Genomic DNA, 16,764 nt, shown 5'->3' with positions numbered 1-16,764 from the left:
AAATGTAATTGAAGAAAATACGTAATAAAATATATATATATAAAAGAAAAACAGAAAACCACATAGCAATAATATATTGTCCAACATTTCTTAACACATTGAAATGCCAATCATAATTATGTAACAGATCAGAGGATAAAAAGTAATGGAGTCAAAATTTAACAGAAAATCTTAATTTCTGTTTGGCAACGTCAAAGAATTAAATATTTTTCAAAAATAAAAAGAAATCTATGAATTGCATATAGATTAGAAGGTCAATAGCAGACTGTGCCCACTGTTTAAATATGTTGAACACAAAGATGATATATAGATGCATACGAAGTACTTATCAGCAGGGAAACAAGTTTATGTCAATAAGGATAACACTGGTGAAATTACGCTAAATGAAGTAAGCTACATCTAGAAAAAATGGGATCCTGAGAGGTAGCTCATGGGTTAAATGTACATACTGTCCTTCAAAGGATCTGGGTTCAGTTCCCAGAACTCACATGGTTGCTTATAATCATTTGTAACTCCTATTCCAGGGGATCTGACATTCTCCTGAAGGCACCACACATGCACACACACACACACACCATGAAAACCATAATATGCATAAAATAAATGTAAAAGTTTGCAGAGGGTAAGCTAGGAAAGGGAATAACACTTGACATGTAAATAAATCAATAACCATTTTTTTAAAAAATAGGCAAAAATTGAAAATAAACAAAAGATCAAAATTGAAAAAAAATCATGTTTATATTAATTACCAAATGTATTGCTGCTATGCCCTTCTTCATAAGCAAATAGCTGTAGGAAATGTGCTAAGCAGAATTTATAAATACAAACACTTTATATTTTATTTTGCAAATTTATAAAGTATTCTAAATAAATAAGTCTATATTAGCGTATACAAACCATATTGCTTGATGACATCATCAACAGAATAAAGATGTTTTATGTAACTGAAAAAAAGGAAAAATATTCTATTTTTTCTCATATATATGCCAAGTTCACACTGTCAATTTTACAGGAAAAAAACATATTCCATGGTGAATACTAAGGTAGGGAGGCTAGCAGCACTGAGATAACGATGTCAAAGGCAGGGAGGTTGTAGTCACATAGGATATATGTGTTTACAAGACATTGGGTGTATAGCATGGAAACTGTATTCAAAGAGATCAAAATGAGCAAAAATATTAAGGGTGAGCAGTTATCATTTCACAATGCATGTATTTACCAAGTTATATTAAACACTTTAAATGTACACTTTATAATAAAAATTAAATTAGTAATGGCAAAGTATACTATAAAAATCTTTTCCTGAGAAAATGTCAATGATAATTATATATAAAGATATAAATATTATAGTAAGAATTTTAAACACAAGTAAAGATATTAGGAAGAATCTAAATATCAAAAGTCACAAAATATAATTGAAAAAGGAAAGCACAATGAATCATTTCTACCTACACGTTGGTCTTATGGAAGCTGGCTACTGTTCTCCATGGCAGGCAATCCTGATGGATGCTGGAGGTTTCATAGATGGGTACTGTGACTGCAAATGAAATATTCACTTTGGAAAACAAATCATGGCATTCTGCCTCTATGCATTCATCCAAGATTAATAAAAGCATATGCCCATAACAAAAACTGTATAAAAATGTTCATAATAGGATTTGTAGTTCCAAAATATTGAACATGGCCATATGTTCATCAATAGGCAAATGGATAAACAACTTTTGGAATATCAGTACATGTAGAAACCACTCAGTATTTGAGGGATAAAATATTAAATACATAAAACATATACATATTTATTTGAAATAAAGTTTTTGGAAAAGGATCAGATTTAACAAAGGCTCTCATTTAATTCACTTACACTTTCTGAAAGTGTGAAACAGTTTTAAGCCAGAACTTCACTCTCTACTGAAATGAAAGATGTTGAACAGATTAGACCACCTTGGAAATTTTATTTTTCTTCCTGGCTAAGTGGGATTACAGCTTAATAAAGTTATTACTTTACTGGCTGCCATCCACATGCTAAAAATCTTCATTCTTGTCCTTAGAGACTATTTACATATATAAAAGTATTTCATGCACAAAGACAAATATAATTTTATACATTAACTCTAGCCCATGCAATCAAAACGTTAAGTATCTTTGGGTAAAGAGAAACTATGTTGTTAAGAATATAAAGATAGTATTTTATAATATTTATCAGTTATTGGTTTATATGTACATATGAGATGACATATCCATATCACCAATTCTTCATATTCAAAATAAAGTAAATTTAAATTTTACTTTAAATATTTTAGTAGGAAAAATATATTATTTACTTCTGTATCTTCAGTGCCTGATAAGTATTGAAGAAATATATGTTCAATAAATCAATATGGAAGAAAATGTCAATATCAATAGATAAGCTAATTTGGAAGAAGGAATTCTATGGGCCCCATGTCTAGATGAAGAGCTACACACAATAAATAATAGTTGAGAGAAATAGAATTAGTCTTCCCCAGGCTCCTTATTGGTAACCCAATACATAATCTCAGCATAATCTCAGTTTGTTGTTGTTGTTGTTGTTGTTTTGCTTTGTTTTCGAGACAGGGGTTCTCTGTGTAGCCCTGGCTGTCCTGGAACACACTTTGTAGACCAGGCTGGCCTCGTACTCAGAAATCCGCCTGCCTCAGCCTCCCAAGTTCTGGGATTAAAGGTGTATGCCACAATGCCCAGCTATAATCTCAGGTCTTATGTTGTATAACTATACTAAAAAACTTGCAATATTATATTCATATATTCATTGTGAATGTACATGTGCATGAATGCACCAATAATAATAAGAAGAAAACCCTCAATTTGAGGGAAAGTTTTTCTCTTCTACAGTAGTGTGTCTTGGTGTGCTTCTTTGTCTTCTTCTTCTCCTCCTCCTCGTCCTCTTCATCCTCCTCCTCCAATGCCTTCTTTTTTATTAATAATTGTTTTATTCATTTGCATTTCAAGTGATATCCTCCTTCCCAGTTTACCCTCCACAAATGCCCCCATCCCATCCTCATTCCCTTTGCCTCTATGAGGATGCTCCTCCATCCATTCACCCATTCCCTTCTCACTGCTCAAGCAACTCCTTATGCTGGGACATCAAACCTCCACAGGACACGGGACCTCCCACTCCCATTGGTGCCAGATAAGGCCAGCTTCTGCTACATATGTATCTGGAGCCATTGATTCCTCCATGTATACTCTATGTTCGGTGGTTTAGTACCTAGGAGCTCCAGGTGTCTGTTTAGTTGATACTGTTCTTTCTATGGGGTTGCAATAACCTTTAACTCCTTCAATCCTTCCCCTAACTCTTCCATTGGGGTCCTCAGGCTCAGTCCAAATGATGGCTGTATCTGCATCTTCCTTGGTCAGACTCTGGCAGAGTCTTTCAGGGGACAGCTATACCAGACTCCTATCAGCCAGCACTTCTTAGCATCAGCAGGAGTGTAGGATTTGGTGTCTATAGATGAGATGGGTCCCTAGTTGGGGCAGTCTCTGGATGTCCTTTCCTTCAGACTCTGCTCCATTTTTGTCCCTACCTTTCCTGTATATAGGGAACAATTTTGGTTTAAAAATTTTGAGATGGGTGGCCCCTTCCCTCAAATGGAGGCCATAATTATCAACTGGAGGTGGTCTTTACACATTCTATCTCCCCTTTGTTGGGAATTTCAACTAATGTAGTCCCCATTGGGTCCTGGGAAGCTTCTTGCTTCCCTGATGTCTGGGACTTTCTAGTGGTGTCCTACTGCCTTACACCCTTGATATCTGTTTTTTACTATTTCTGTATTTGTCTGTCTGTATTTCTGTCTGTGATTCTTTCTTTCTCTGTCTCTCTCTGTCTCTCTCTTTCACACATTTAAAATAAAAATGTTACATTAAAAATAGTTTTATTTTTGGCTGGGGAGGTGGCTCAGCAGTTAGAAGCCACCCCTCTTCCTTCAGAGGACATGTGTTGACATTCTTGCATCCACATGGTAGGATACCACTGGCTATAAATCCAGTTTCTACCTTCTTTTATGCACTTAAGCATGTGATATAATTAAATACATACAGACAAAACATATGTAGAAAAACAAATCATGAAACTAATCAATTGTCTTTAAATATATATTCATCTATCTATCTATATATATGTTTATATAATATTATATGTGTATATTTAGTAATTTCAACTTTGACTTCTTATCTTTGATACAAATAGTACACACACATGCACACATACAAACACACACACACACACACACACACACACAAAGCTCCTCTTAGTTCTAGAACACTTAAGAGATAATTGTAAACTTCAAACAGGCAAAAAGGACTTGATAAATAGAGGCTTTAGAAGTGCACAACTAGGGCTAGGATACATGGCCCAGAAACAGAATATTTCCCTGGTCCGTGGTGCAAAACAGGCAGAAATTCAATATAAGACCATTGAAGACATGAATGGCATCTTTTCTAGACCAATGTCAAATATAAACTTGAATGCCCCAGCCATCTTGATAGCACAACCTGACAGCCAGCTTTAAGCAAGTTTAAAAAGGCAAACACTAACACTTTCATAGCTTTTGTTTCCTTAAAGATGTTGGCACTTTCACTTTTGTACTTATTTAATAAAACCACATTGGCTGTCCTTTTGTACATCGCCTTGTTTATGTCTGCCCACGTTTTTCTCCCTGCTTTCCAGACACGAATTGGAAAGCTGTGGCCTATCTCCTAATTTCAGCTCTAACTTTTATGGCTCTTTCCCTGAGGCTGCATGACAGTTTTGCTGAAATGGAGCCAATGCATCTCAGATGATCACACACAGGGTGGTCTGTCTGCTGCTTTCACTTTCCAAACACCCGTGACTATGTGAAATTGTCTTGTGTTGTGCTAGGAGCACCTTCTGTCCAAATGCCTGTGGCTTTCTGATTTCACCTCATCCTTCATCAGCTGCCTGGGACTTTCTTCTACAGCCTTTGCCACTGGTACTTATGAAATGCCCACTGTTTGCACACTCTTTCTTCTCTCTTGTTTGCTAAGAAATGTGGTTGAAGGGCATGGAGCTTATCATTTTCGTCTTTAAATTCTAAGCATTTGTAGATGCTCAGAATTTAATAAGAAAAGGACACAAATTAATGCATTTTATGTCTTCTTTTAACCTTTTTACTTTTTATCATTGGATATTTTATTTATTTGCATTTCAAATATTATCCACCCACTCCCTCCTCACCGCCCTAGCATTTCCCTATGCTGGGGCACCAAGCCTTCCCAGAACCCAGGGTCTCCCCTCCCACTGATGCCAGATAAGGCCATCCTCTGTTACATATGTGCCTGGAGCTATGAGTCCCTCCTTGTGTACTCTTTGATTGGTAGTTTAGTCCGTGGGAGCTCTGAGGTATCTGGTTGGTTGATATTGTTGTTCTTCCTCTAGGGTTGCAAACCTCTTCAGTCCTTCAGTCCTTTTCCTAACTCCTCCATTGGGGTCCTTGTGCTCCGACCAATGGTTAGCTGCTAGCACCCACATCTGTATTTTTCAGGTTTTGGCAAAACCCCTCAGGAGACAGCTATATCAAGATCCTGTCAGCAAACACTTCTTGGCATCCACAATTGTGTCTGAGTTTGGTGTCTGTATATAGGTTGGAACCCCAGGTGAGGCAGTCCCTAGATGGATTTTCATTCAGTCTGTGCTCTACAATTTGTCCACACATTTCCTTTAGACGAGAGCAATTCTGGGATAACAATTTGGAGATGAGTAGGTGGCCCCATTCCTCAACCTGGGGGCCATGCCTAATTTTTGACTATGGTCTCTACAGGTTCTCCCTCCCGTTTGTTTGGCATTTTAGCTAATCGTTTCCCAGTTGTGTTCTGGGATACTCTTGCTTTCCTAGAAATCTGGGATTTTCTTGTGACTACCCTCAGTTCCCTATGCCCCATGGCTACACACTTGTGTTCAATTTCCTGTTCCTTTGCATGCCATCCCCATCTTCTCCCATACCTGATCCTGCCTGCTTAATCCCCTCCCCTCTTTTCTTCCTCCCAAGTCCCTACCTCCCTTTACCTCCAGTGAGTATTCTGTTCCCCTTTCAAAGAAAGACTGAAGCATCTACACTTTGATCTTCATTATTCTTGCATTTCATTTGGTCCATGCGTTGTACCATGAGTATTCCTAGCTTTAATATTCAACATCCTTAGAAATCAGGGAAATGCAATTCAAAACCACCCTGAGATTCCACCTCACACCAGTCATAATACTAAGATCAACTCTTAGGTAACAGCAGATGCTGTCAAGGATGTGGAGAAAGAGGAACACTCCTCCATTGCTGGTGGAATTGCAAACTGGTACAACCTCTCAGGAAATCAATCTGGTGGTTCCTAAGAAAACTGGACATAGTACTACCTGAGGACATAGCTATACTACTCCTGGGCATACTGAAAAAAATGTTCCAACATATAACAAGGACACCTGCCCTACTATGTTCATAGAAGCCTTATTTATAATAGCCAGAAGCTGGAAAGAACCCAGATGTCCCTCAACAGAGTAATGGATACAGAAAATGTGCTACATTTACACAATGGAATACTACTCAGTTATTAAAAACAATGACTTCATCAATTTCTTAGGCAAATGTACAGAACCAGAAAATATCATCCTGACTGAGGTAAGCCAGTCACAAAAGAACACATTTGGTATGTACTCACGGATAAGTGGATACTTGGCAAATTAATGCTTTTTATTTTTAAATAAATTCTGTTTTTATATGAAACATCCTAGTGACACATTTGGTATGTACTCACGGATAAGTGGATACTTGGCAAATTAATGCTTTTTATGTTTAAATAAATTCTGTTTTTATATGAAACATCCTAGTGAGAAACAGTGACAATTGAGAAGTCTGAGATTCCTGACACATTGCCCTACTATGAGCACTTCATAATTATATACTCAGTTTTTTTTATAAGTTAGTGAATTGCAACAAAACTTAGACAAATGAGAAAAGCATGCCCAATCTCAGAAAAAAACATTTGTTCAAGAAATACTAAACCAGGATTACAACATACTCTATGTAGTTTGTCTTGTTGCATATTGTGGTCATGGTGTTAGCAACATCTTAAAATTTAGAATCTTGGTGCTTCCTGTACCCTAGACTCTATCCACCCAACCCTACTTGCCCTTGGGGATTGGAGGTGAAGTAGCATGGAATCAACAACAAAGACCCCAGGAGCAGGTGAAAACTACCACAGCAAGATGTCTGCTGCTGCTGCAAGCTCCTTTAATACCCTCCACCTGCATCTCATTGATCCCAAGAAAGCATCTCTTCAAAATAACTCCCAAGAGGCTGGCATTGTCTGTGTCATCAATCCTTGGTCTCTCAGGCAGCCCTCAATTAGGTCCTCCTGCAGAGAAGACATTTCAGCGGCCCCCTTCCACAAGCCTGATTTTACTTAGAGGTGACCACTGCTTTTCTTCCTACATCTTGGTATATAGAATACATTCAAATTGAATAGTTTCATTTCATACAAAATTTTTTTGAGTAAAAATCACTCACTGTTTTCATGGAACATAGATGTTTAGTGTTAAAGAGTATATTAACATTCCTATGTACCATGAAATTTCTTAGATTTTACTACTTGAAAGAGCAACAAAAAGTTTGTTATTCATGAAGTATATTCCCCTCCCTCACAAGAACACTTATCTCTTTCATCCAATTATGTTGTTTGTAACATTGCTGGAAACTGCTGATTGTGTATGAGCAAAAGGGAACACATTTCACAATGCTGTTGGCACACACAAATAAAATTTTACAGCATAACTTCTCGGGTTTTGTTGAAATAGTCCACCCAGATAAGCCACATTTCCTTGTTCATTATGTTACTTCAGAGTAGAAAAAAAAAAGTTTTGAGATAAAGATGTCAATCAGGATCATAAGTGATTAATATTTTCCCTGTCATTGCCTTTGCCATTCCTGGGAATTGAATCCAAGTTCTGATTAGTTCAGTGTGGAAAATTTGGCTACACTCAGGAATGTCTTATAGATAGCTATAGAGTACAGACTCATTCCTCAGAGATAACTATATACTTTTTGGGTTGTTATTCACCTTCTCTCTAGGTCCCTCATAGAATTGTAGTCTATTAATTTATTACAAAATTAAATTCACTATTTTATAAATAATGTTTGAAATTCATAAACATTCACTAAAGGATACAAAGAAACACCTTAAGTTTATGAGAAAAAATTGAAAATATATAAAAAAAGAATAATTTTATATATTGTAATAGGTGAGGGCAGGTAAAAGATAATACTAGAGCCTGTTATTGGGCAATGGAAAAAGAAAGTAGGCTGAAGGTTTTATAAATGACAACAGAGAGACAGAGAGGTAGAGAGGGATACAGAGACAAGGAGACAAGATGAACCTATGGGAGAGAAAGCGAAACCAGAAACACATAGTCCTGGGAGCCATAAGTGTTGGGGATAATCTTAGATAGATGATTAAATAATATGTCAGATACATTTGTCCCATCTAACTGTGCAGCTTGTGTTTATATCATTTGATTTTTAAGTTCTTTGTGTGGGCTTTTTGTGGGTTGAGAATTTACTGTTACAAATCTAACTGATAAATTACAAGCCTCTGGAGTTTTCTTTATAAGTGGCTCTGGGTTTAGAGCCAGTTTTTGTAGACTAGCCACAGGGGACAGATGACTGGGAAGGTGAGAGTGTGCTCCAGCTAACCATGGGAAATTGGGTGGACTGCCCCCTGGAGATGACCATAGGGACAGGGAGACCTCCACAGCTAAAGCGATAGCATGGATTGCTTTCTAGTAATTACACAGTGAATCACTTTTATGTTTCAAACCAAGTAGAACTCTTGTGGTATGGTCTATGTGAGCTTAATCCTATGCAGTGTATTCTTGTGCTCTTCATAGGGATTAATTTTTCTGACTACCACTAGAAAATAAAGCAAGCCAATCAATTTGAGCTCACAAAAACTAAGTACATAGTAGCAATTTAAAGAGCAGGAGCTGAGGTGACAGAGCATGAGCATAACATGTGGTAGTTTTTATATTTAATCACAAGAAATAAGAAGAAAAAGCCTACCAGGGAGATACGCATGCGAATGGATAGATTGTGTTTGTTGAATTTGAGGGTAGTCTGTATAGTGCAGCACTGAAGAGTGCAAAGAGTTCTAATTGTGATGGGGCCGAACATTCAAATATCTTTTCTTTTTTTTTAAATTTTTTAATTTTTTCATATTTTTTAAAATATATTTTATTACATATTTTCCTCAATTACATTTCCAATGCTATCCCAAAAGTCCCCCTCCCCTCCCCCCCACTTCCCTACCCACCCATTCCCATTTTTTTTTTTTTTTTTTGGCCCTGGCATTCCCCTGTACTAGGGCATATAAAGTTTGCGTGTCCAATGGGCCTCTCTTTCCAGTGATGGCCAACTAGGCCATCTTTTGATACATATACAGCTAGAGTCAAGAGCTCCCGGGTACTGGTTAGTTCATAATGTTGTTGCACCTACAGGGTTGCAGATCTCTTTAGCTCAAATATCTTTTCTAGGATTTAATCTCATGAGGAGAACAATGGGCTTTTAGGCAATTTGGCAATATCAAAGTACATATACTTTGATAAAAAAGAAGCAATAAATTGAAGATATTATGGTAAAAGTTGAATCAGACTAGAGTGAAGTCTATATTGGGAAAGGACACATACCTTTCTATAAAAGCCGTAGGAAGACAAGGTTACTCCACAGTTCCTTCTATCTTCAGTTAGCTAAAGTGTAATGGATGGGTTCTGATGAATACTGGTGGAGGAGAAATTGTATGAAATGATAACCAGATTAACTTATCAAAAGTTCAGGTAATATATATTAAATCCACATTGATCTCGTTAACCAGTTTGATGCTGGTAAAACACATTCTAGAGGATTCAAAGTTCACCAACAGAGTTAAATTGCATCTTTGACCACTAAGGGAGCATCTTTGCCTCTAAGTCTACTCCATTGCAATAGTTCCTGAACCAAACATTATTTTTCTTGCCTTAGTATGTTACACATTACCTGACCATTTGTTTCAGCATTCTAAATTTTCTCAGTAATAGAGATAAGTAATGCATATAGCACATAGTATAAGATAATAGCTTGGTATTGATACTGACAGATGTATAACAAGTAGGAGTTTTGAGAGAGTTCTGGAAGCAAATAACGGGTTAATTCTTTACCATATTGACCTCAGAGCTATTAAACTAAGAACAGTTAATATTATCTGCTTTGTTTTCAAAATGTATACATTGGAAACGCCATATTCATCTAAAATAGCCAGATGTGTAAGCATATTACGAGTAGTATTCTCACCCTATATTGGCTAGATTCTATTATGATTTATCTCAAATGTTAATATAATATATTGACACATTAGGTATTCATCTCTTTATTAGTGGATTTTCTTGTTGCTATGACTAAATTTCAAGTAGAAAAGTACTTAAAAAAAATCAGCTCAATTTCAACATAGACTCGGTGAGGTTGTAAGTCATCAAGGTAGAGAAAGCATACCAGCAAATGTATGAAAAAGTGTTCACATTGCCTTTGTTGTCAAAGAGTAGAGTGCTAACAAGAAGTGTGTCTCTGATAAAGCCTCAAATATATTTTCTAGAGACCCACTACCTCCAGGTAACTTTGCCAACGTTCTAAAACACTGTCAGTAACTGAAGAGGAAGAGTTCAAACACAGGAGTAGAAGTCATTACACAATAAAACTAGAAGGTTTATATATCAGCATCAAAATACTAAGTTAAGTTTAGTGTAAAATTTACATAATATATTTTAGAGAATTGTGCTTGATGTATCTTTAGACAATCAAGCAGAGAAAACAAATAGAATGTTGAATCTTAAGGACAGACATCTCGAGTTATGTGTGGGGTAGAAGCATAAGAATAGATGAGTGTTGTAAGTATCTAATAATTAAAACATTCAAGTGGGTGAGCATGTGTCAGAAAACAGTAGGTAGAACAAGGAGAACAGGGTCTGGGATTAATCTTGAGAAGTTGATGAGAAGATGTTATTACTTTGCAGAGGCTGAAGGAAAAGCCTCAAAGGCAAGCTGCCTATTGTCACAGAAGCAAAGCAAGCCTTAAAGTTTAAAAAAAATGTTCTCTGTAATTAAAAAAGATAAATTTCTAAATGTTTTCTTGCTAATGGAATTGATTTTCAGTTTGATTATTAGGGATAGATATTTTCTTCCTTCCATTTTCTCCCCTTTAATCTAGGGATTAGTAATTTTTTAACTAATTAAGTTATTCATTTACTTTACATTCATTTCTCAGCTTCCCCTCTCTCCTCTCCTCTGAGTATCTTCATCTCCCCTACCCTCCCCACCAATTTGCTCAACCTCTCCTTCTCATGAGAAAAGGGGAGGCCTCTTATAGATACTCTAACAGCCATGACATATCAACTTGCGGTAACACTAGGCATACCTTCTATTGGGCTAGAGAAGGAACCCAATCTTTTGGAAAGGAATACAAAGCCAGGCAATGTAGTGAGAGACAGCTTTAGGAGTATACCCTGAACCCACTTTAGGAGTACATGAAGACCTAGGCTACTTCATTCTTTCTTTCCCCTCGTCCACAAGACTTCCCAAGTTCCCCTTAATGTTCTACATGGGTCTCGACATCAGTTTCCATCAGTTGTTGAGTGAAGCCTCTATGATATCAGTTATCCTAGGAACCTGTCTGCAAGTATAGTAGAATATCATTAAGAGTGCCAGGGGTGGTCATTCACTGTCATGCCATGTGTCTCAAGCTGGGCCAGTCACTGGTTGGCCCTTCCATCAACTTTTGCCTCATATTTTACACCTGCAAATCTTGTAAGCATGGATTTGGGAACTTCCTTTTTGTTGCTTGTTACAGTTTCACAAAAGGGAGATCTGCATTTATTTTTCATTGTTAGCTTGTCTTATTTTCATATTTTCCTACACATTCATGAACTACTATACTTTTTTTACAATTATAGAAAATTATATTTTGTACCATTGCATACTGAGGATTACTTAGGCTATAATTTGCAATTGTGTTCAGAAAGAATGAATTCACACTATTGTTGATAAAAATAGATACCTATTAATTGTAGATAATTATGAAATTACTGAATAATTCAATAACTTTCTGTCTCACAAGGTTCCTTTTTTAAGAAATGTCTGCTAAAATCTCTAAATTCTTTTCATCATGCATGCGTCCACATATGTTCATAGTCACTATATTTTTGTGAACAAATAACTTTCCTTTTCCAAAAAATCTTTTTACTATTTTTCTCTTTTCTTTCATCTCTATTTATGATATGTGTGTGTGTGTGTGTGTGTACGTGTGTGTGTTTGTGTGTGTGTGCTAGCATTCTGTGGACGCATGACAATGTGGTTGTGGCTTGGATGCAGCTGACTTCTTACAGCTTCCTTTTAATGCTCCCGTTGAAAAGGCTTCATGGGAAGTAGTGGGTTCTTCTATGCTGAAAGTCCTGTCTCCTTCTAGTGAAGATGTTGTTTATTGTCCTATATCCTTACATGTATGGTTTGTCCACTCCCTGTCAAGGTCAGACTTGCTTCTGCCTTTTTTTTTATTGAATACTTAGGGAAAAATGATTAGAATTTCTAACTGGATCATGTTTCAAGACTGCTGAAGATTCTGGTTTCTTGTACCTTAATGGAAATAAGATGAAAAATGAGGGAATGCAATACAAGGGTCAAAAACCATGTCTTCCAAATGATGCTCTGATTTCAAGAATATGACATCCCTCAAAGTGTAAGATGACATTTTGAATTTTGAGAGATCAAACCAAATTTTTCTTTATGAAGACTTTTAGACAAAGTTCACATTTGAATCTCGAGTCTGCCAGTTCCTCCTACAGCATTTCTACGGTTATTGTTCAGAGGTGTAGTCAGCAGCCCACACTAGTTTGTCATCTTATTAAGAACCAGAAGTCAATTTTGATATACTGGAGAAATCTAATTCTTCAAACTGACAAATTTGATATTTAAATCAGGCTATTGTAATAATCCTCAAGCAGATTGCATTGCAGGTGTCTAAAAAACTTTATAAATAACCTTTTCTAACAAGCAGTATGCCGTAGATCATCCAAAATGGGAAAGCAAGTGTATGTGCTTTAGAAAGTGCACGTTTTAACTTTAACTGCAGGGAATTATGCACAAATACCAGACTTAGAAACCAATTTCAGCTGAGGCATTGGTTACTCTCAGTCTTCATGGCACCAGATCTTGATTTACGGGGTTTGCAACTTAGGCAGGCTAGTTAATAAGACAAAGTATTAAGGACATATAAACTTATCTTTAAAAAAAAGTGTGTCATGATTCAAAAGAAATGGATATGGTTGTCATGATTACATAACAAGCCCAGCTTTTAAAGTGCGGTTATGATATGTAATCAAGAAAAACTTACAGAAGACTGGCTTTCAAAAGTTCAAGAAAATGTATATTACAGTGACAGATGGAGGCAGTGAATGCTAAAATGTCTTTTAAATGCTTTGAGTGATGTTAGATTGTGTAAAAATGAATAGGGAAGAATTAGAAAAGTTAGAATCATCACTTGGACAAATGGTATCTCACTTAAACATAATACAGAAAGACCAAAATAGTCACTTCCTTTCTCTTACAGTTTCTGCCAAGATTACTGTTTGTAAATGGGAAAGATTTGAACAAACATAAAATGAGAGAATTCAAATCTCAGGTATGTGAAGAATGTAAGAGTAAATCAAGCCCTTTCTTTGGACTTAGATTTATGTCCACTGAAATCATACAACTGTCACTCCAATTATAAACAACTACAACCCAATCCATGGAGATGAATAACTTCTATCACTGAGCCTTGAAAGTCTGCAACTTCTCACACAAAAAAGAAGACAGATGAAAAGCAGAAAGCATGAATTCTCATTATTGGTGGACATAAAATGTCAGCAAAAGGGGTGATGGTGAGGTAATAGTTCTCCAAATACTTTAACAACAAAGGGCATCCTATATGAGTAAAACTCTAACTCAGTAAGCATTGGTTGAATGTCAGTCACAATTTTCTTTTATTCTCAGTACTTCAAGTAAGTGGACCACTACAAATGTAATCAATGAGGATGTCCCAGTGTGTGCTGGAACATGGAAAAAAAACTGTGTCCTTCTGTTCATTCAGAATATTTTAAGACAAATGAAAATAAGTGTCTACATGGTTTTCTTTTACAGAAGCACAATGCATTTAGTCGGTGATACTTGCCTCATTTTAAAATCTTTCTCAGTATAGAATGACATAGAAAACTTAGGGCAGTTCTCTAGTCTAGCCTTTCTAATTCTTATAACACAGGGTAGATCTCAAATTTATTTCCAAGGCATTATTTGTGGACTAACTTTCCAGTGCCATAAAAAAACTTAGCTGTTCTTAGGCTAAAATTTTTAATTAATTATTCTTATATTAATTGGCTAGACTAAGCTGTAGGTTAACTATGGCTAAGGAAATAAAAACAAAAAAACAAAAACACAAACAAACAAAAAAAAAACCCTTCTTTATACAGGACCAGACTGGATGGTTCACTTTCTACAGTTTTTGATGGGTTTTCTTTATAACTGAAAATCAGTATTTCTATATGTGGACTCTTTAAATCCCAGGTCTGTATAATCAACCAAATGGTCATTTTAATTAATATGATTCATAAGTCTCCCAAAAGTATTTCCAAATTGATGTTTTATTTTTATTCTAAAAAGCTTTGTATTTGTATTTGAAAGTGAGGGGTACTCTTATCTTACTTGACAGAATACTGGAAAACCAATTTGACATCGATTTTATGCAGTTAGCCATGTAGGAACACTTATGGAGGCTAGGCTACAGAACTGCCCCAAGTTGTCCTTGTATTCTGAATTGAGAAAGATTTTTAAATGAGGCATATATCACTGATAGAATGCATTGTACTTGATTCATGAAAACCATTTAGCTGTTGTGAAACTATGTGTTTATCATATTTGTGTATTTTGTGTATGTGTGTGTGTGTGTGTATATATGTTTACCAAAACATATGTATACTACACACACACATACACACACACACATATACCTTATGGTTTATGGTTACGTATCATGGAGGTAACCATATTTCTGCACACTGTTCTGAAAGCCTAATTAGTAGCTTCTGAAATTTAAAAACCTTTATGGATCATTAAACATTTTAATCCATATATTAGTGGACAATATAAATTACAGGCAAAAATCATATAAGCTGAAATGTAATATTGACTGGATTGCATTTCATGAGCATCTAAAATTTTTTAGTATTTCCATGATCTTTACTTGATTATTTTCTTAAAATAGATCTCTCTATCATACATTACATCCTGAGTATAGCATCTCCTCCCTCCATGTCTTCCAGAGCCAACCACCTTCCACTCTCCCCTAGATCACTCCTGTTCCATTCAGAAAAGACCAGGCTTCCAAGAGATAATGGGCAAACTGGATAAAACAAGGTATAGTATGACAAACCAAAAACCCTCATATCAAGGCTGAACAAGATAATCCAAGAAGAGAAAAAGAGTCCCATTGCTTCCAATTAGTTTCTCACAGTGTATTTTTAAAATAATATGAACCACAGTATAATCAAGATGCCTAAGTTCAGTGTCTCCTTCTGCTCTCAAAGGCAGAAGCTCTCACTTGTTCTAAGACTTCAGGACTATGAGCTATTAGGGGGAAAGAAAGGCATAAAGTGCCACTTGCCTGTACTGTTCTCATTGATCTTCCACCATTACTTCAGCACATTAATATGTGATAGTTGAAAGATCTTAATACAAGTTATGACTCAAAGTTTTCCAAAAAATGCTAATATGCATGTAAATTTTGAATGATACATGAATGCTTTGATGTATAAATATTAGTGGAATTCACTCAGTAAAATAAAGGAAACGTCCCCATTTTGCTGATGTTTTGCTTGTCAACAACAGCAGCAGCATCCTAGTCTCTTCAAATGCCCATTCTTCAACTGCCAAAATGGAAATGATACCTCTTGTCCATTGTTTAATGGACAGTTTAGAAATATTTAACAGAAATATACGGTAGAATAATTTTAAGTCAAAATTGTGTAAAATTAATTCAGTGGCTTATCAAGCATTATTGCTACAGGTCCAATTATAAATAATTTTTACTTCACATAATTTGTACAGATGGCATCAATTAGGATGTACTGAGTTTATGACCTTATTGCCATTTTCCAGGCCTGAGAGATTATAGATCTGTTTTCATATCTAACCATCTTTGAAGCAGACTTCAGTGAAATCTCGGTCAGTCAATACTTTCACCCTCCTCACAATCAATGATAATTTGGAAACTCAGACCTGTAGCTTTGTCATTATCAATTAAATTCAGAGTATAATATAAAATTAAAGGCAATGAGATGTGACCATATTTATGAAAGTAAAGGGTTATATTGCCAATTGCCTTTGTTTTAATTCTAATACTATTGAAATACTTTTAACATTTGAATATTTTTCAGTCTTTTCTTTTATTTTCTTTTATGTGATTGTTAAAAAGAAATGACATCATATGGGAAATTTATAGGGGAATTACATCTTATAAAGTTTAGAAACATCAATTGCCAGGGCTATACTAAAATGACACATTGGACTTTATTATAATAATTGATAAGTAGACATCATATCTTATAATCTTTTGTGGTTTTAATTGCTTACTTATGTTCTTTGACAAACTCACTTTTCATCTTTCTCAAGGATTTTT

Source organism: Mus caroli, chromosome 14 (genome assembly GCF_900094665.2).
Source record: "Mus caroli chromosome 14, CAROLI_EIJ_v1.1, whole genome shotgun sequence".
In the NCBI taxonomy this organism is placed as follows: Eukaryota; Metazoa; Chordata; class Mammalia; order Rodentia; family Muridae; genus Mus; species Mus caroli.
This window is presented reverse-complemented; position numbering follows the sequence as displayed.